Here is a 20,521-nt window from a genome sequence, read left to right on the forward strand (position 1 = left end):
GGCTCTTTTCCCCCTCTTCTTCCCAGTAGGCCCGCTGGCTGCCGAGGCTGCAGCCTCAGCCTCAGTTTCCTCTTTCTCCTCGGAGCTATCTGCACTGGATTCATCTGACTCACGCTTAGTCTGGGTTTTTTCTCCTTCGGCTCTGCCACTAGTTGAGCGGCGGAGCAGGTGCCACCTGCAGCTCCCCCCTTCTCCGGTCTGGGAGGGGCCAGTGGCAGACGTGCTTCCTTCTCCGTCCCGATCCGCCCCGGCTCCGCCCTTGCCTCGGCCCCTGTCTCCGCCTTCAGTGCAGTGAGCGGGCAGAGATTGATCCACTCCTGCTGTGCCCCTGCTTCCGCCCTTGCCTCTGCCCCTGCTCTTACCCTCAGTGCGGCGGGCAGGCGGGGATTGATCCACACCCGCTTGGCCCTCATCCTCGTCATCAGAGCGATCTGGGGAGGGCGGCAGAGGAGGGGGAGGAGGCCACGCCTCCCCTGTCCTTTGCTCTGCATCAAGAAGGTGAAGGGGGGGGCAGACAGCCGCAATGGTGGAGGAGGAGGAGGAGGGGAAGGAGGAGGAGGGGGAGGGGGCACTGGCCAGCTTCCCCCTCCAGGCCCGTCTGGCCCCTGTTGCGGCTGGGGATGTGATAAAGCGGGTGCTACCAAATCCATGTCTGTCATATCTATCTCCTCATCCCTTGTTGGAGGCTGTTTTTGTCTATCTTTTTTCTTTTCCATCTTTTGTAAGCCATTTCAAAGCGGTTCTCTTTCATTTGTTTGTACGCCTCTTTTTGATTTAGAAATATAGAAAACAATTCTGCATATTTTAACTCATTAAACCTGCCCTGAACTCGAAGTTCTACGAGTAGCTTTGTAATAAGTTCATTATCCAGACTGCCTAAACGGGGCCATTTCCCTCCCCCCTCCAGTTTCAACACAGGCCACACCCACAGCGAAAGCCTAGTTAGTTCTCCTGTGTACGGGGCGGTGCTTTTCCCTGTTAGGATGTGCCAGTTTTTTAAGATTAGACCCAGCAGGGAATCCTGCAGGATTTTTGGGTTGGTAGATAATACACCACCCATATTTTGCTTATAGACAGAAAGAAACAGTAGGAAAAAGTTCTTAGCCTAGAGACCAGTGCGAAAAACCAACCCGCGGTTCCCACGCCCAGCAGAGTAAAGAAAACAAGCTTGAAAGACCACGCGTGCGCAGCTTAGAAACTGTGGTGAGATTCGAATCACCACCCTTCGGTATTCAAACTCACACTCCCAACCCGTGGGCCACAGCTCTCTGTGAGCTACGACCCCCTGTGAGCCACTACGCAGCTCCTGTGAGTAATAACGAAGAACATCCCCTTCTCCTCACAGCCCCCCTGCGGGAGCAGAGTAGGTTGTAAAAACCCCTCCTTTATGGCCTCCCTGGCCACCCTCCTGCCCAGATGGAGATCTCCCCCAGATAGAGATCTCCCCCAGATACTAGCTAGCAATAAAACCGTAAAAAACCTTTTTGATCTTACCTCTCCTGCTGTGTTTCTGCGGTAGGTTTTTCGGAAACTCCCCGGTTTTCACAATCTCGGACCACCGCTTCCCTCCCGTAGTGCTGGCAAGGGGGGGGTACAGCAGGGTGTTTCTCGGTCCAAAATCGAAACTCGGGGTCCCCTCTCCTCCTGCCTGAAGTAATTGCCCCCTTATTCTAATTACCTCCCCCCCAAAAAGACTACAACTTAGTTTACAAAAACATGTTCCAGAGATGAGGCTCCGTTCAAGGTTGGTGCCTCACATTCTTGAGATTGTGGGGATATTTTGTCTTCCCTAAAGAATTCTGAACTAGGCTAGAATACAAGGGTTATAAACATGTGGGCTAAGATATAGGGAGTAAAAAGTACAGGAATGGGAAAGGGTATAAAGTATATAAAAAGGGTATAAAAGTATAATGAAAAAGGACAAAAAACCCATCAGGCATCACCATGATTCCCCCCGCGGCTGCAGGGGGCGCTGTGGCACGAGCTCAGCAACCTCTCCACCTGGCAATGGCAGCTCAGGTGATGGGGGAGAGGGGAGACGGCTCCCCTTGCAAAACTCACAGGGAGCAGCCAGTCTCAGTGCCACTCCGGGTAGCAAGCTGGACTGTAGCAGGAACCTTGGAGCAGCGGGCTGGAACAGCAGAAGCGAGCAGATCCTGGGCCAGCAATTCAAAGTGTATCAAAAACCCTGAAGAATTGGCAGGAGCAGCAGTGGTCCGGGCAGATGGGGGGCATTGAGCTAAAGTGTAGCAAAACCCCCTGAAGCAGCAGCAGAAAATAGCAAGGGGCTGGGCGGGGTATTGCTCTTTTGCACAGCTCACTGGCAACGGCTGGTCCCAAGGTCAGGCTGCTGCACAGAGGGAACGGCCCGGTGGGGGGTGCTCCTGGCTCCCGGGTCTTGGCACCCCACGCACCAGCTCTGGGCTCCCAAGCAGCAGAGGAGCAGAGAAGCAAGCCGGCAGGCCCTGATCACAGTACTGAAAGAAGAAAACAAACAAACCCAAAAACCACAGGGCAACAGGATCTCAGGTCAGATTCCCCCACCGTGTCACGTGGTTGCCATGTCCATCACCCCCACCAGAAGGAAGAGCAGCCCCTGGCCCCCAAATCCCCACAGGATCCTGGGCCACCCTTCACCCATCGCGATATCCCCAAGCGGGGGCGGGGGGGGCAGTGACAATTCTGAACACAAAAAATGGCTATGGGATACAAACCATCCCCAACACAAAAGTTGAAACAAAGATCAGAAGATGAGGATGTTTAATTTTTGGTGGCCTCTAGGCAAAGGAACAGACCAGAGTTGAAGGGGTGCAAGTGTTATAAATTAGGTCTCAATGGTCAATCAGAGACAATGTCCAATTAAGTATAATTTGATTTATTTAAAGCAAGCGAGTAGTGAGCAAAGCAGCGCTGGGTGGCCGGAGAGTCTGTGCTCTGCCTAAGACACCGCACCGAGACAGTCAGAGTCCCCCCTTTTTATGCAGTCTCTATTTTCTGGCCACGTATAGCTTCCAGAGTTGGTACAGCGCCTGTGTTGTAGTATTGCTAGTGGGGTCTTCTTCTGCCCTTCGGTGGTCGTGGGAGGCAGACTCCTCTTCTTTCTCGCACGTCCGCAGTGCCCCCCAAGCGGAATTCTACAAGCAGCCCACTCCCAGCAAATACAGGATACAGGATGTGCAGGGTAGGGGCCCCCTTCCTTTCTTTATTCGGCTTTGTGAACAAACAGGATGTCTTGATAGGGTGTGTAGGGTTGGGGCCCCTCTTCCTCTTTCTTGCAGTTTTGCGAACCAAGTTTTACTTATCACAATTCCCCCCTCTCTTTATTACCATTTTGTTTGCAGAATCACCTTAATGCTTCACGGCTTAAGATCAACTCTTCTTCCATCTCACTCTCTTGTTGTTCAGGTATGGTTTTATATTTTGCTCTAACTAACATTAAATGCGCCGCCTCCAGTCTTCCTTTAACTATAGCTATCAGCCGGTTAAAAATGCATGGTCCAAAAGTCAAAGTTAGCACAATTACTACTAGGGGCCCTGCCAGTGTGGAGAGTAGGGTCGTTAGCCACGGGGAGGTATTGAACCAGCTTTCATACCAGCTCTGTCGACTCTTTCTCTCCTTCGCTTCTCCAGTTCTTTCCGGAGCTCAGACATTGCATCTCTAACAACCCCTGTATGGTCTGCATAAACACAACATTCCTCTTTTAGGGCAACGCACAGTCCTCCTTCTTGGGCTAGCAGTAACTCTAATCCTCTCCTATTTTGGAGCACCACTTCAGATAAGGACCTCAATGATGTTTCTAAGGCACTGATAGAACTTTCGATTTTGGCTGTATCTTCATCTACGGTTTCCCGTAAATTGGCAAATTCTTTGTCTTGTTTTACAAGGGAGGCTATGCCTGTGGCTGCTCCTGTTGTGCCTAATGCTAATAGGGTTGCGATAGTTATAGCTGTAATAGGTTCTCTTTTTATAAGGTGGTGCCCTGGGACCGAATGGTGGTCATATATGTAATCACCTGGGTGGTAGGTGATTCTTGGCACTATTACTACTTGTATGCAATAGTCTGATTGATTAAACTCCTTTAAGGGAATACAGGGAGTTACCCCTACACTTGCACATACCCATTTAGCATTTTTAGCTGGTAATAGCCAATCTGCCGGCTCTTTTGGTTTTTGGGCTTGCATTGTTACTTTACATAGGTGCATTTTAGAAGATGGGATTTTTCCTATGCACCTTCCTTCTCCTGATACCTGCGCTAATGTGATGCCAGGTTTTGTTCTTTTGCCAGATTTCCACAGACATTGAGCAGGGTTGCTCCCATTTATCCTTCTAGCTTTTTCAATCGTCCCCATAGCTTCATAGAAGGGTGGTCTGGTGTTATAGCATAGCCAGCAGTGGTCTGTTAATTCTGGGTGTGTTTTATTTAGGACCTTATAGCTGGCTACCATAAGTCTCCATAATTCATCAGTTATTTCTCCCGAGGGGGTTGGGGGTATTTCGGTTTTGGATATGGTGGTACTTTCCTCATGGTCTATGCCTAATCCATCTGCTTCAGTATTTATTATGTCTGTTATGACCCGGTTTGGTCCCACTGGCTCGGGGTCATTGGGGAGAGGTTCCTTCTTTATAAAGATAAGACCACCTCTGTCGGTTCCTGATTCCCAGTACCTTATACCCCAGGTCTTGCCTAGTAGCCACGTAGGATCTTGGGGTTGTGTTATGTTTATGTATAACCATTTACAGGTTACTTTGGGCCCTGCTCCCCTCCTTCCAATCTGGCTACTATAGTCAGGTGGATTACAACCATAAGGTCCCCACCCAACTTCAATATGCTTGTCTCCGTTTGGGAGCCAGGGGTAAGCTATGGTTTCGCATCCCCAATAAGCACAGTAATAAGAATTTGGGTGGTTGCAATATCCCTTTCCGGGGTTTGCACTAGGGCAAAAATACCAACCCTTGCCTTCAAGCATACAAGGTTCTATAGGAGCTAAAGCACAAAGGGATGCATTAAAACTGATTTGTCCCGGTCAGAGTCAGGTTTGGATTAGGGTTTGATTGTCCCATTGTCTTAACGTCCAGCGAAAAGGTTGGTGGGGGTGCACATCAGCGGTAGTACATGTAAATACTAGGCTTAAAAGCAAGATATAGGTGTGGCAAGGAAATGGGGGTCCCAGTGCTTTTTGAGTTCTTTTAGTTTGTTTAGACCCTGCCTTGGTCCCCTTTTTAGCCTTATACAGTGGTGCCTGTTTCGGGTTCCTCCTCGATTTGGGGCAGCTCGTGCCAGATCTTTTCATAGTCCCATGTATGTTCACCCCACTGGCTGTATATATCCCTCTGCCTCGCCCATCGACTCGGTTGCAGCGAGCCACGGGGGTAGCCATCTTCTCGGCAGCAAGGATAGTCTTCAGGGGTCTCAGGGACAAAGGATCTTTTCTTGTAGCTGTCCCAGTTGACATGTTTAACCATGGGGCCACCACAAGGCAAATGGACCAAGGCTTTTCTGCACTCCCCGCCAATGATGTTCGCCACCATTGGTGCGGGTTCATTTGAGTGGTAACAATACAGCTCTTGGTGTATCCCATATGCATATATGTCCCACCACTCTGGGGACCCTTGTTCCAGTTGGCCCAATTGAACTTTAGATTGCAAAATATGCTAAGTTTGTTCCCGTTCTAATTGGTAACACATTTGGCAAATTCCCTTAGGGGGTCTCCCCCCCCTTGCAATGGGTCCACCATTGTTCCTGGCACACCTTACATATAAAGCAAACAAAAGGGTAGCAATTACAATTATGGATGTTGCACTTAACAATATAATTACTAGCATATTTTCCAAACAATAAATCATGGTTTCTCAGGTATACGGTTATAGGATTCATGCACAGGTAGGTTAGGATTTCTTAAGCCTTATCTTTAAGTCCTGTGGTTGTTCTACCACTCTCCACGTGGGGTCCCGGTTGAATTTCTTCACTCGGCTAGCGTGGGTCCAGCCTTTTTCCGCTGTCCGGACCGATGACTCTGTGGTAAGCAACAAAACATATGGCCCTTCCCATTGAGGGGTTAAAGATGTTTCTTTCCAGGATTTTATTAAAACCTCATCCCCAGGTTGAAATAAATGTATGGGTAGCCATAGGGGCGGTCGTTGAGCTATCAACCCCTTCTTGCGGAGTTTCTCTCTCCGGCTTGCCAATCGGGTAATATAGGATTGTAAATGGAGATCTGCTATGGCTGGATGATCCACGGGCATTTCCAAATCGAATGGCATCCCATATAACATTTCATATGGAGAAACCCCTATATCCGTGCGGGGTTGGGTTCTAATATTTAACAATGCCAGTGGTAAACATTTGACCCAGCTCATTTTGGTTTCTAACATTAATTTGGTTAGTTGTTTCTTTATTTCCCCATTCATTCTTTCCACCTTTCCCGAGCTTTGGGGATGCCAGGGAGTGTGATATTCCCAAGTAATTCCCAGGGCCTCAGATATAATTTTAGTGACTTTGGACACAAAATGTGGTCCCCGGTCCGAATCAATCACTTCTATAATTCCATATCTTGGTACAATTTGTTCTAATAAATAATTTTTGCAACTGTTTGTGCAGTGGCCCTTGTTGTTGGGAAAGCTTCCACAAATTGGGTAAGGTGGTCCACCATAACCAGTAAATATTTATGCCTCCCAACCGTTGGCAATTCTGTAAAATCAATTTGAACGTGGGAGAAGGGTCTGTGTGCTAACTCCCTTCCTCCAGGTCTCCTTTCTCGTAATTGTTGTTTATTAACCTTTTGGCAAGTGACACATCCCATAGTTATCTCTTTGGCTAAATTGTAAATACCCATACACATATATTTATTGGCAAACTGATCTACTAGAGCTTGAGTCCCCCAATGTGTTTTCTCATGAAGTCTTCTCAAAACCCTTAGGGCCATAGGTTTTGGCAGGATCTCTCTATCATCTTCTAAGAGCCATTTTCCTTCTGAGTTAGGTTTAATGCCTGCTTGTTTTAGTTTTTCTTGTTCAATTGTAGTAAAACTTAACAGTTGGGGAGTGTGGGGGCATCTCGATAATTGAGTTGAGTGAGTCGGTCCTTCTTTGCCATGTATATAACACCAGTCTTTAAGAGGGTTTTCACATGCACAGACTAAGCCATCCCATCCAAGGTCTTTCCAACATGCATAGCAGGGGAAGCTTTCTAAATCATTTTTGCATGTGGTGCATTTTTCCCTGGGGTTTCCTACTCGGAGGGGTAGCAGGGCTGCCCATTTAGCCTCCTCATCAGCAAGGTTATTTCCTCGAACTATCATTCCCAGTCCCCTCTGGTGCCCTTTTACATGTACTACAGCAAGTTTGGAGGGTAACTGGATAGCCTTTAGAATTTCCTTAATTAGTCTTTCATGGACTAGGCTCTTTCCCTGCGATGTTATGTATTGTGATAATAGCTGCAAGTTCCCCACACCCCTTTCTTAACGACTGTACTTGTCACCTATTGTCCTGCCTTCCCTACCCCACGTGGTCCTAGCCACGCCCCCAGTTTTCCCTATTGGTTCCTATACCCTAACCCCACGTGGCCCTGGCCACTCCCTCGGGTTTCCCCTATTGGTTCCTGTACTCCTAACTCCGCCCCTGTACCTCCCCTGTACCCAGAGGTCACTGGGCCTGTGTGCTGTCCCTGCCCCTCTCTGTTTCCCTATAAAACCCCTTACCCTCCGCCATCTTGCCGTCTATGCTCCATGTGTGTCTATGCTCCACATGTGCTGAGCATGTGAGGCCTTCGCCCTCGAGGCATCTCTGCCTCGGGGAGGTCGTTGGCCTCTGCTGCACCATGCGAATAAACATCTTCCATGGACACAACGCATAGACCCTCCTCGCCTCCTTTATCATCGCCGGTTGTGGAAGCAGACGAACCAGAGTTAGCCTTATGGCTCCCCGGCTGGTGAGAGCGCAGTGTCCAGCCCTGGGACAGAGGGTTTGGAGCACTGAGGCGCTGAACCGGGCTGGGTAGAGAAGCTCTAGGGTAATGTCTGCTGCAACATCCTCTAAACCGCAACAGTTATGAGACCCCTTTCCTCCCAAATTTTCCCAAATGTGTGTATTACTCCAAATGCATATTTAGAATCAGTATATATGGTTCCTGCCTCTTTTCCTATGAGTTGTAAAGCTCTTAGAACTGCATACAATTCACATGCTTGTGCTGACCAACTGGGACTTAGTGGGCCAGACTGGAGTACTTCAAGCCTCTTTCCATCTATTATTGCATACCCTGATTTACGTTTTCCTTCAATTACCCGTGAGGAACCGTCCACAAACAATTTCATTCCCTCTTCTAATTCTTCCTCTTCTAAATCCGGTCTAATTTTTGTTTGCTCTTCTATAGTTTGTAGACAATCATGCCATAAAGCATTATTTTCAGGGTTTCCGTATAGGAATTGTGCTGGGTTTTGTACTGATGCAACCTCTATAGTAAGTTTGGGGGATGCAACCAGAACTCCTTCATATTTTACTAACCGGGCATCTCTTATTCACTTCTCAGCTTTTTGTTTCAGTACGCTTCTAATGTTGTGTGGAGACATCACCCTCAGCTCGCCCCCAAATGTAATTTTCAAAGCTTCTTCCACCATTACTGCAGCTGCTGCTACAACTTGTAAGCAAGTAGGCCAGCCTTTACTTACTGGATCTAGTAATTTGGAGAGGTATGCAATCGGCTTTTTACTTCCAGCCCTGTCCTGTGCTAGTACCCCAAATGCTGTTCCCTCCTCAGTATTTACAAACAAATAAAAGGGTCTTTTAATATCCGGTAAGCTCAATATCGGAGCATTTACTAATTCTTTTTTTAATTTTTGAAAACTGTCTTCATCTTGGGGGGTCCATTTCATTAATCCATCCCGTGTTAGTTTTTCGTATAAGAATTTTACTTTTTGGCTGTAATTTTCAATCCATTGTCTGCAATACCCAAATAGCCCCAATAGTTGTCGAATTTGCCATTTTGTCTTGGGGGCTGGCATTGCCAGGATCCCCTGCACCCTGTCAGGGTCTAATTTCTTAGTTCCTCCTATTAGTCTATGTCCCAACTATTTCACTTCTTGCTCAGTGAAATGTAGTTTTGACTTGGAAACTTTTAGCCCTTGTGTCCCCAGAAAGTTTAGCAATTTGATACTTTCTTGCCTTACTAGTTCCTCTTGCTTCCCTGCTATCAGTAAGTCATCTACATACTGTATTAACTTAACTTCTGGTTCCACTTGATAATTCTGCAGTATTTGACTCAAGGCTTGCCCGAACAGGTTAGGGGATTCTGTAAACCCCTGGGGGAGGACAGTCCACCGTAGTTGTTGCTTTACATGACTGTCTGGGTCCTCCCACTCGAATGCAAAATAGTTGTGACAGTTTTCATCTAGTGGACAAGCCCAAAATGCATCTTTCAAATAGATCACACTATACCAACAATCATTGGGACCTAATTGACTAAGGATAGTATAAGGATTGGCCACCAGGGGGAACCGCTCAACAGTTCGCTTGTTGATTTCTCTTAAGTCATGTACTAATCGATAATTGCCATCTGGTTTCTTCACCGACAGAATTGGAGTATTAAATGGGGGCATACAAGGCTCTAGAATTCCTTGTTCTATCAATCTTTTGATTTCAGGCTTTAATCCCCGTCACCTATCTTTGGGTAAGGGATATTGCTTTATCCTAATTGGAATTTCTGGATTAGTGATAGTAACCTTAAAGGGTTCAATATCCAATTTTCCAACAGACTCAGGAGTATACCAAACTTCAGGGTTTATTTGCTGTTCATCTATCACATTGAGAGAACAAATCTTTATATTTATCTGTTGTTCTTTAATTTCTAATCCTATGCCCAATTCCACCATTAGGTCTCTTCCTAATAAATTGTATTCTGCCTCTGGGACTAACAGGAGGGAGCCTATTCCCAATTTGGAATTTGCTTCGAATAACACATTTTTGATCACGGGGACCCCGAAAGGTTCTCCTTTTGCTCCTACTACCTGGACTGTGTCTTTGGATATTTTGCATCCCATGGGTAGTGTTTGTACTGTGGAGCGCTCTGCTCCAGAGTCTACCAAGAATTCAAATTCTTGTTGCTGGGGTCCTACTTTCAGTTTTACCAGGGGCTCTGATGTCTTCCTTGACCCCAGCAGATAGAGCCCCTGACATCCCTAATCCTCTTTAAACATTTTTTTATCAACCATACGCTGGTGACAATCCTTCTTCATGTGTCCCTTCTTTCCACAGTAATAACATACTATCTCGCCCTTCCCTTGTACACTTTTCTGCCTAGGTGGCCCTTAAGACCGCCCCCCCTGCCCCCCTCATATAGCCGCAACCATCATCCTGACTTGCTTTTTGTGACTTTCGTCATCCCTTCTAACGTATACTTGTTGTTTTGCGGTCCGGGAGGGTGGCACAGGCTGGCTGCCCCCCGGACCGGGTCTCTGGTTCTTGTAAATCCCACCGGATCTGGGGCGGGCGGCCCCCGAGGTTCTGTGGCATGGCGGCAGTCTTCTAACCGCGTCAATTCAAGCAGGAATATAGGAGACTAGGAAAGAACTGGACTGCATCTCTGTTCTGCTAGAGGTTTATTTGGGGTAACGGAGGAAAGGGTCACAGGGAAGGAGAAGAGGGAAGGGAGACAAGGCAGGTAGGGGATGCTAGCAGCCCAGAGATGCAAAGACCACGAGGTGATCCAGGCTCTGCCTTTTAAGGGGAAGGAGAGGGGACAGGGGCTGGCTCTCTCTGAGCCAGTCCCAGGAGGACAAAGGGAAGATGGGCAGGAGGGTACACACCAATAGGTTTTGAGGTACAGCAGAGCATATTTCAAAATGAACCAATGGTATACAAAGCAGAGGAACAAAGGAGTACATGGAATCCTAAAACCCACGTTGCTACAATTCCCCGTTTCTGTATATATAAAAGAAAAATGAAGCAGTTGTTGAGATAAATTATACACAGTTAAATCTATTGGTTTGAACCCAGAGGATTGTTTCAGGGGATTTCAAAATCAAAAATAAAGTCATTGGAGTCCATATATGTTGGTATGCATTTCCCTTGGCTGCTGGTAAGTTTCTTCAAGTTGGAATGTCTTTGCAGCAAATTGGCAAAGCTGGACAGCAGTTCTTGGATGGTTGTTGCTTCTGTTGCTGATTGGAACACAGACTGCTGGTTGAGCCAATAGGGAAAGGTTCTTTTGCTTGGGAAATAAAACTCAGAACACAATTATTACTTTTTGACAAGCTGTCAGTGTCTGATGGAAAACACTGGCTACTCACAATTTACAAAAGCATTTCTCACCCACCCATCATTCTTCTTACCAGCCTGCAAGGCCAGGCTGGCTGTGCTCCCCCTCCCCAGCACTTCCGGTTTTGGCGTGGGAACCTAGGGGTGGGATTTTCCCACGCTTCGCCGCCCTGTGATGTAAGGGGGCGGAGCGTGCTGACGTGTGAGAAGGGGCGGAGCCTACACAGCCAGGAAGGGCTGAGCATGCTGGGAAGGAGAAGGTCTCGGAAGCATGGCCTCCGCCATCTTGAAAGTGAGCCTTGGTGTTATGAGGCTGTTTAGGGAAGAGAGGGTAGGAAAAGAGGGTGAGGAAGAGAGTTTAGGGTGAGGGCTAGCAGGAGGTGATCAGTCTCCCTCTAGCAGGGACAGAGAAGCTAGCAAAAAGCCTGGGAAAACGGAAGTAACCCAGTGTTTATAGAGAAACAGTTTGCAGTTTGCTAGAAACTCTCCTGAGGGTTAGAGGGAAGAGGGAAGGTGGGGAAAGGAAAGTTAAAAACGGGGGTCAGGAAGGGGACTGATAAGGGATCACCTTGCAGTCCCCCAAAGGTTGAAATAAAACATTTTAACTCAAAAAGAGGGGATAAAGTTCGTTCCTTTTTGAGGAGGAGATACCTAGGGGGCTCCCACCTCCCCACGGTACCTGCCCTTCAAAGCTCACCTCTGCCTAACTGCTAATGGAAAACACAAAAAATAATTAGCTGGGAAATAAGGGAGATTTGCTGACTGCTTAAAAACTTGGGAAACTAAAACGCGACATAATAAGGGGGTCCCTTAAAGCCTTAGCTGGTCACCCAACTCAAAATTACTAGCAAAATCAGCAAATCTGCCCGTCCCCCGTGGCCCTCTCCACAGGCAGAACGGGTCAACTCTGGTCCCCGTGGTTCACAGTCCGGCCCGCGCTCTCACCTAGCGCCTACGGTCTCTATGACCCGGTTCCCCAGTCCTGTGTTGAGCCTTATTCCGTCAGCAACTAAACCCAGCTTCGGCAGAGATTCCTGGGAATTGCAGGGACTTTCTTATAAAAGTCTCTCCTGGGCGGTTAAAAGATTCCCACCACTGAAATCGCAGTTCCTCGGAGGCAGCAGATGTGAAAATCCTGGTGTGGAGCAGTGGAGCAGCTCCTGCCGCCGCACCGGTCCAGGGGCGGCCCCGCCCACCGTCCTGCCGTGCGGTGATCCAAGATGTCTGCCGCCATGTGGCTCTCACCACCAAAATGGCGGGCGCCGCGTGGTCTCGCCGCGGCGTGGTCTTGCCTTGCCGCCCCGTGGGTCCGGGGCCGCGCATGCTGTGCCGGGCGGCGTGTCGCCAGCGGGGCTGGCGGTGTCGGCGGCCCCTGTTTTCTCCGGGCAGCGGCAGCGGCTTGGCGCCGGGTCCCGCCCCGCCCCGGGCCCCCCGGGGCCACGGGATGGGGAAGGCAGCGGCGGGCACCCAGCGCCCGTGGCTCGGCGGCGGCGGGCGAGCAGCCTGGCCCCGCTGCAGCCGCCGCGGCCGCCCCACCCCGCACGCGGCGCCGGGCCACCCCGGGGGCTCCGCTTCCTGGGGCAGTGCGTCGCTGCCACAGCTGAACCGGCGTCAGTGGCTTGAAGCTTCAGCGCGGCAGGAATCCAGCGGCATGCAGCAGCGGCGAGGAGCGGCGGGAAAGCGGCGAAACGGCGAAATGGTTCTTTCACGGTAAAGCAAGCTGATTCGATGGAATTTTTCCGGGGTCTCGGCACCATTTGTTGTTTCGCGGTCCGGGAGGGTGGCACAGGCTGGCTGCCCCCCGGACCGGGTCTCTGGTTCTTGTAAATCCCACCGGATCTGGGGCGGGCGGCCCCCGAGGTTCTGTGGCATGGCGGCAGTCTTCTAACCGCGTCAATTCAAGCAGGAATATAGGAGACTAGGAAAGAACTGGACTGCATCTCTGTTCTGCTAGAGGTTTATTTCGGGGTAACAGGGGAAAGGGTCACAGGGAAGGAGAAGAGGGAAGGGAGACAAGGCAGGTAGGGGATGCTAGCAGCCCAGAGATGCAAAGACCACGAGGTGATCCAGGCTCTGCCTTTTAAGGGGAAGGAGAGGGGACAGGGGCTGGCTCTCTCTGAGCCAGTCCCAGGAGGGCAAAGGGAAGATGGGCAGGAGGGTACACACCAATAGGTTTTGAGGTACAGCAGAGCATATTTCAAAATGAACCAATGGTATACAAAGCAGAGGAACAAAGGAGCACATGGAATCCTAAAACCCACGTTGCTACATATACTTTCTGTGCTTCTCTTAACAATTCATCAAGACCTCAGTTTTGCCAATCCTCCAATTTTTCTAACTTCTTCCTAATGTCCACCCATGCCTTTGCCACAAACTGTGTTTTCAACAAGGCCTGCCCTACCGGGGAAGCAGGATCTACTCCGGAGTATAATTGTAAATTTCTTCGGAGTCTCTCCAACCATTAGGTAGGGTCCTCGTCTTTCTTTTGCTGTTCATTAAATGCTTTTGTCATATTTTGTCCCCTTGGGACAGCTTCTTTAATTCCCTGAACAATAATGGTTCTTAGGTCCTGCATATGTGCCCTATCGTTTGGATCCTGGTTATTCCAATTAGGCCATTGAAGGGGCCATTTCACATCACCAATAGGGCCCTGTGGATGAGTGTTTTCCCAAATCCTCATCCCCGCTGCTCTTATCATTCTTCTCTCTTCTGCCGTGAATAGAATGCCCAATATTGATTGTATCTCCTCCCAGGTGTAAATATTTGGACCTAAAAATTGATCTACTCTCTCGGCTACTCCCAATGGGTCTTCTAATAGGTGTCCCATTTCCTTTTTGAATTCTCTAACATCTGCCGAATTCAAGGGGACTGCTATATATCCTATACCAGGCGCTTGTCCTCCTCCAGGCTGATTAACCATGCCCATGCCCACTTCCCTGAGGGGGTACGTATTAGTTCTCGTTTGACTTCTGGTGACCCGCCGCTCAGTGGGTAGAGTGTCGTCGTCCGCGGGTATTTGTGGCGCATTTGGGACTGGTAAGGGCTGGACTGGGGGAGGTGGAACAGGATCTGGTGGAGGAGGTGGAGGGATATATGATGGAGGCATTTCTTTTATGTTTCTTTTCTTAGGTTTTTCTCTATTTAAGACAAACAAGCTTGCCCTGGTTTCATTGACTATCCATAGGGCAGCATATTCAGTTTCCTCTTGGTTTAAAGGTGTTTTAGAATTTACATAGACGTTTAATGCCTGACAAATCCAATCCTCAAAAGATCCGAATACCGGTCAATAGAGGTGGTCCCCCCTAATTTGTTGACCGCCCCAAACTGCCATGCAATAATTTATCATTTTTGCCTTAGTTTTTCCTTTTCTTGAGGGATAATCATCCCAATATTTTATCATCAACCCCAAGGGGCTGTCTGGATGTATATCAGGGAGTTTTACTTGGGACCCCCCCCATGGGACCAGAGGGCTTGCTCTTCCTCTGTCCCATCTTCCAGAGTGCCTTCAGACACACACTTACCCGGTCCTCCAGGTCGTGGCCCAGTCCCTTGTGGGCTATGGGAACCGCACTACAAAGGAGTCCGCACTCGCCTCGTCCCCACTTGGACGTCTCACGCACCACACTCTGGGACACCCCAACCGAACGAATCCCCTGTGTTATTCTTAACACATACTCACGCTTCTCGCATCTTTGTTCGGAGCTTCGTGCACAAAGATTAAGGGGTTTTCCTTTGCTCACTACCCGAAATTTAGGTTCATCGGTAAGGGTTTCAAAGGAGTACCCTCTCCGGGCCGTTGTGACAACGGGGCACCTCCCCTTGAGGGGTCTCCAAAGAATTGCCCTTATCCGAGTCACGGCACCAATTTGTTATAAATTAGGTCTCAATAATCAATCAGAGACAATGTCCAATTAAGTATAATTTGATTTATTTAAAGCAAGCGAGTAGTGAGCAAAGCAGCGCTGGGTGGCCGGAGAGTCTGTGCTCTGCCCACGACACCGCACCGAGATAGTCAGAGTCCCCCTTTTTATGCAGTCTCTATTTTTTGGCCACGTATAGCTTCCGGAGTTGGTACAGCGCCTGTGTTGTAGTATTGCTAGTGGGGTCTTCTTCTGCCCTTCGGTGGTCGTGGGAGGCAGACTCCTCTTCTTTCTCGCACGTCTGCAGTGCCCCCCCCCAAGCGGAATTCTACAAGCAGCCCACTCCCAGCAAATACAGGATACAGGATGTGCAGGGTAGGGGCCCCCTTCCTTTCTTTATTCGGCTTTGTGAACAAACAGGATGTTGTCTTGGATTGATGATATGATAATCCTTTATCCCCTATCGTTGGCTTATATGCCCAAAAAAAAAAAAAAGTATAAAAATGTGTAGTCCTGTCTCTTTAACTGCACCCAGCCGCAGAGAAAAACACGAGTTGTTTTAAAAACATTTTCTCCAAGCCTTGCTCCAGGAGAAAATTCGTCGCCCGGCAAAAACTGCGTACTAGACGGGGGTCAGAGTGAGCTCTGTTCCCGTTTTTTCCATTCTTCTTCTTTTTCCTCGTTTAAACCCCTTCTCTTCGATCTGCTTTGCCACCCAGAGACCCAAGAAGACCAAAAAACAACAGAGCTCTCCAAAGAGCTCCACCCAACCCCGGGTGGGGGGCGAAGAAGAAAGAAACTGCATCTAAAAAAAAAACTTTTTAATCAAGTTAAATAACTACCTTCCACCTTGTTTTTTCCCCTTCCCCTGTGCCTTGTAGAACACTCTGCATAGTTTTGTTAAATAAATAATTTTTTCTTCACTTCCATCTAAAAAATTCTGTTGAGAGTAAGAAAAAAAGTGTCAAAGCCCTTCGCTCTCAGAAAAAAAAAATCTTATCATTAACCCGAAACAGATGTCTTGATAGGGTGTGTAGGGTTGGGGCCCCTCTTCCTCTTTCTTGCGGTTTTGCGAACCAAGTTTTACTTATCACACAAGGAGCTTCTGTAGCTGCTCCTTCGGAGCATGGAGAGGCTTTAAGTGATGAGGATGATGGAGAAAGTGTGGATCATTTTAGCCTAATTTCTAGATGAACTAGGAGGAAAGGGGACAGCAATGGAGGCTCCCCTAAGATAGGCAGTAGATCCGTATGGGAAATCTGTTTTTTTTAAAGTTTCTTTCTCCATGGCTGACTTGTCAGCATGGAAAGAAATGGCTGGGACATATAAGGAGGATCCAGAGAAAGTAATGAAACTTTTGGAAACCATTATTGAAAATCATGATCCCGATTGGCAGGACCTTCAGGTTAAATTAGGAACACTTTTAATATATGAGGAGCACCGGACTGTGTTGGCAAAGGAGGAAGCTGAAAAAGTACATGCTAGGGATGCCCAGGGTGGGAGGGTTAAAGATCATTTCCCTGCCACTAATTCTGGGTGGAATCCTGTCCTGGGTTACAGAAGGAGAGTGCTAATGTGGGGTGCAACCAAACTGTGTATTCTACTCCCCTCTGCATAATTTTCTGACAAACTGTTAATGATGGGTGGTTCACAGTAGCTGCCCAGTGCACACCCGACCCCTCAGTTTACAAGCTGGGTGTTAAATGAGATAAGGAAAAAGAGGCAACCCTGCGAGGATGGGTAATGTTTATTTTTCTTCATACCAATGACTCTGCTGTGATAACTCCCTCCGGGCAAGCAGCAGTACCACTCATCCTGAGGGGGTCATCTTTGCTAATGGGCCATCAAGAACTGAATGGCATCAACAGAATAGGCTGCTGGAATGACCATCAAGGACTCCGAAGATATCCTATGACTCACAGGATTACATCACTCCATTGTGAAACTCCTCGCCCTGGGGGAGGTACTGAGCATTCTTCCCTGTATCTGACACCACCAGCAGCACCACCGCTCAGTGGACCCAGAGGAGGATCAGACCTTGCACAGGACCATCACTTTTGACAAGACTGCAACCACTGCTTAATTGGACTGTGACCACCATCCTGACCAACAGGGTGCCAGGTTGTACTCTGACTTTGTGGGTTTAAGCCATTTTTTTCTGTATCATTGCATTTATTGCAATCTTTCTAGTAAATTGTAACTCTGACCTGAAATCTCTCTCAAGCTATTTGTGTGGGGTTCATTTTTTCCGCTGGTTTATTTTCAAATCAGCACAATCCCAATGATCAAGCACAAAGGCTATTGATAACTGAATAGCAGAGGCTTGTGTTACACAGAGTAAGGAATGCAATTCCAAAACTAAAGAATTTATCCAAATTGTATCAAGTAATACAAGTGAAGGACAAGAGTCCATCTGCATTTTATGAACATTTGTGTGAAACTGCTTGTAAATGGACAGATTTGGACCCAAAAAAGGGAAGCTGATAATTTAACATTTGTAACTCTTTTCATGGGACAATCAACCTCTGATATTCAGAAGAAATTGCAAAGGATGGAAGGAGTGGATGCTAGATCAATAGATAATTTATTGGTAGTAGCTTGGAAACTATATAATGATATGGATGAGGTAGAAAAGAAAGGGAAGGAAAAGAAAGAATAAAAGAGGGATGACACAAGTTCAGCTGATGGCAATGGCAATTGAAAGGGAGGCAGAGGTAACATAAGGGGAGGAAGGAGACCCTTTCTTCAGCAAGGAAATCAGATTTTAACTGGCAACTTTTTGCATCTAGGGAAGGATCAATGTGCATATTGTAAGCAAAAAGGGCGCTGGAAACAAGACTCCCAGCAAAATGCAGGACAAGTGTGAGGCGTGGATAGACTCCACAACTCAGAAAGTTATGAAGTAGGTATGCTTTTTATTCCAGCTGGAGGTGCATGGGGGTAGCCCCTCTGAAAGCATGCACACTTAAGCAGCACTTCACTGGGTTTATATTAGGTTACGGTTACATATGCATGAAGTTACACAATGCCCCTATACATATTCATTACCTATCCCTGCTTCATATTATAATGAGTTCAAAGTTCATTTAAATATGCTCACACTTGTGCAGTGCCACTTGATTAATTGAGCCGGTGGTCTTTGGTGGTCTCTAGTGGAGGAAGTAAGAAGCATTCCTTGGGATGAACTCTTCACCCTGTCTCCTTGCGCATGCTCCCTGAGTTCCTGGTCCAAGTCCAAACCTTAGAGCTGACTCAAGCCAGTTCTAGGGTCTGAAAGCAGGATATTCAGTCATGGTTGTTTTACTCATATCAATGGTTTTGCATTCCTTTTTGCATCCTCCCTTTCTGCTTGGCAAGCGTAAAAACCATTAAGCAAACAATGTATTGTTTTTAGCAAGCAGCTTTTAGTAAATCATTATCCAACTTCTAGACCCCTAAATCAAGTGGGAAATCCTTAAAGCAGGGAGATCCCACAAATAGAAAGACTACTTACACTTGATCAGGATTTAAATTGGTGGGGGCCGGGGAATAGCTTGAAAGATTTCCCAAATTATTCCCCTTGTTACAGTAACGTTTGAGAATGAAAAAGTACAATTTTTAATAGACACAGGAGCAACTTACTCGGTACTGAATATGTGTAAAGGAGTGTTAAGTGAGCAAAGCATGCCCATAATTTGAGCCACAGGGAAAAAGGAAGTAAGACCATTCTCCTAGTCTCTCTCGGCAGGAATGGATGGAGAAGGGGCTTCCTTTATGAATTCACAGGGAGAGCTGATTCTGGTGCCCCCTCTGGATAACAAAAGGAGCTGTACCAGGAACTTCAGAGTAGCGAGCTGGGAAGGCAGGGATGAGCAAAGTCCCGGAGTGGTAGATGAGATATATCAGAAACTTGGCAGCTGTAACTGGAACCGCCAGGCGTCCCAGCAGGCATGCGGTGTTGGGTTACAATGTAGCAAGAAACCCAGAGCAGAAGCAGAAAAACGGCAGGGGTTGAGTGGGCAATCTCTCCCCTGGATAGCTCACCAATGATGGCTAGTCCCTGGGTCAGGCTGTGCTGGGGGGGGTGGCTTCCAGCAGGGGACGGGGTACCCTGGTCCCAGGTCCAGGCTTGGCACGCACTGGCTCTGGGATCCCAGAAAAGCAGAGAGGCAGAGAAAAACGAGCCAGTAAGCCTAGTCACAGTGCCGAAGGAGAAAGAAACACAAAAGAAACAGGCAAACCCATCATGCAACAGTATCTCTGCTGAGACCCTGCTGCCTGGCTAGTCGAATGCACCGCATGGCCAGAAAGGGCCGAGCTTCCCTTCCCTTCCCTTCCCTTCCCTTCCCTTCCCTTCCCTTCCCTTCCCTTCCCTTCCCAACTCTTGCAGGAAATCCCAGGCTGGGTGCCACCTATCGAGAGATTCTGGAGATGGAAGGGGGGGGATGACGACCATCCCAGACACAAAACAAAAAGAACAAAAAAAACCCAAAGATGGGATGGGATAAAAAGATATCCCCAAGAAAACATGCTAAGCAAATTAAATGCACAAATAACGTTTGAAAAAGGACAGATCCAAGGGCATATACCTGAAGAAAAAGCCTTGGAGGTGCAAGTGTTTGCATTACAGGAACAAAAGGACCCAGAAATACCTGAAGAAGTGGAAAATGCCATAATTCCTTTGGTATGGGCTACTGGCACTTCTGGAAGACCAGGGGAAGCAGAACCAGTAACGATCCAGTTAAAACCAGATGCCAGACCGGTAAGGCAAAAACAATACCCTATTCAATTAGAAGCCAGAAAAGGACTAGAGCCAGTTATTGAGAAATTTTTAAGGTTTGGATTACTTTGAGGTTGAGGTTGTCAATCCAAGTATAACACTCCAATTTTACCAGTTAAAAAGCCACAATCAGATGAATATCAGCTAGTCCTGGACCTAAGAGCCATAAATCAAATAGTACAGGATATGCATCCTGTAGAAGTGGCAGCTGCCCAGCCTGCTTGAGCTGCAGGCTTGCTGGCCTGCCCAGCCTGCTCGACCTTGATAACAGTCCTATTCCTATGGGAAAGTGCATACCAAAGGATCAACTCCAGCCATAAACATCTATGCGAGAATGCTTTGGTTTAACAGCCCCAGAACACTGGGCTTTTGAGTGTATGTGGAATGTGCGAATGTTTTCTGATAAAAGCAAGAAACATCTGCTTGCTCATGTGATTGCTCTCTCTCTCTCCTATTGGCTGGCTGCATAGTGATCCTAAAACTTGTAAACAGAAGAAACATAAATACTCAAATGCGCTTAATATAGACTGCAACAATGAAGCACCATAACGATGTGGATGAAGAACAGCATAGACCTCCCTTTAGCAGGTGCAAAGAGAAATCGCTTTATTGCAAAAACCAGAGTTTTTTAAACAATTAGGCCCTTATCTGTTA

General features: G+C 47.7%; 1 long non-coding RNA gene across 1 annotated transcript; it reads left to right on the plus strand.

Annotated features, from left to right (window-relative positions):
• The first annotated feature begins 1,020 nt into the window (after positions 1-1,020).
• On the plus strand, positions 1,021-17,093 carry LOC146425519 (uncharacterized). The gene is made up of 3 exons (XR_014846606.1): positions 1,021-1,308; positions 3,342-3,410; positions 16,766-17,093. It is a non-coding gene; the product is annotated as an uncharacterized LOC146425519 (long non-coding RNA).
• The last annotated feature ends 3,428 nt before the right edge of the window (positions 17,094-20,521 follow it).

The sequence above is a fragment of the Lichenostomus cassidix genome, chromosome W (assembly GCF_008360975.1).
Source record: "Lichenostomus cassidix isolate B80296 chromosome W, HeHo_3.0, whole genome shotgun sequence".
Lineage (NCBI taxonomy): Eukaryota > Metazoa > Chordata > Aves > Passeriformes > Meliphagidae > Lichenostomus > Lichenostomus cassidix.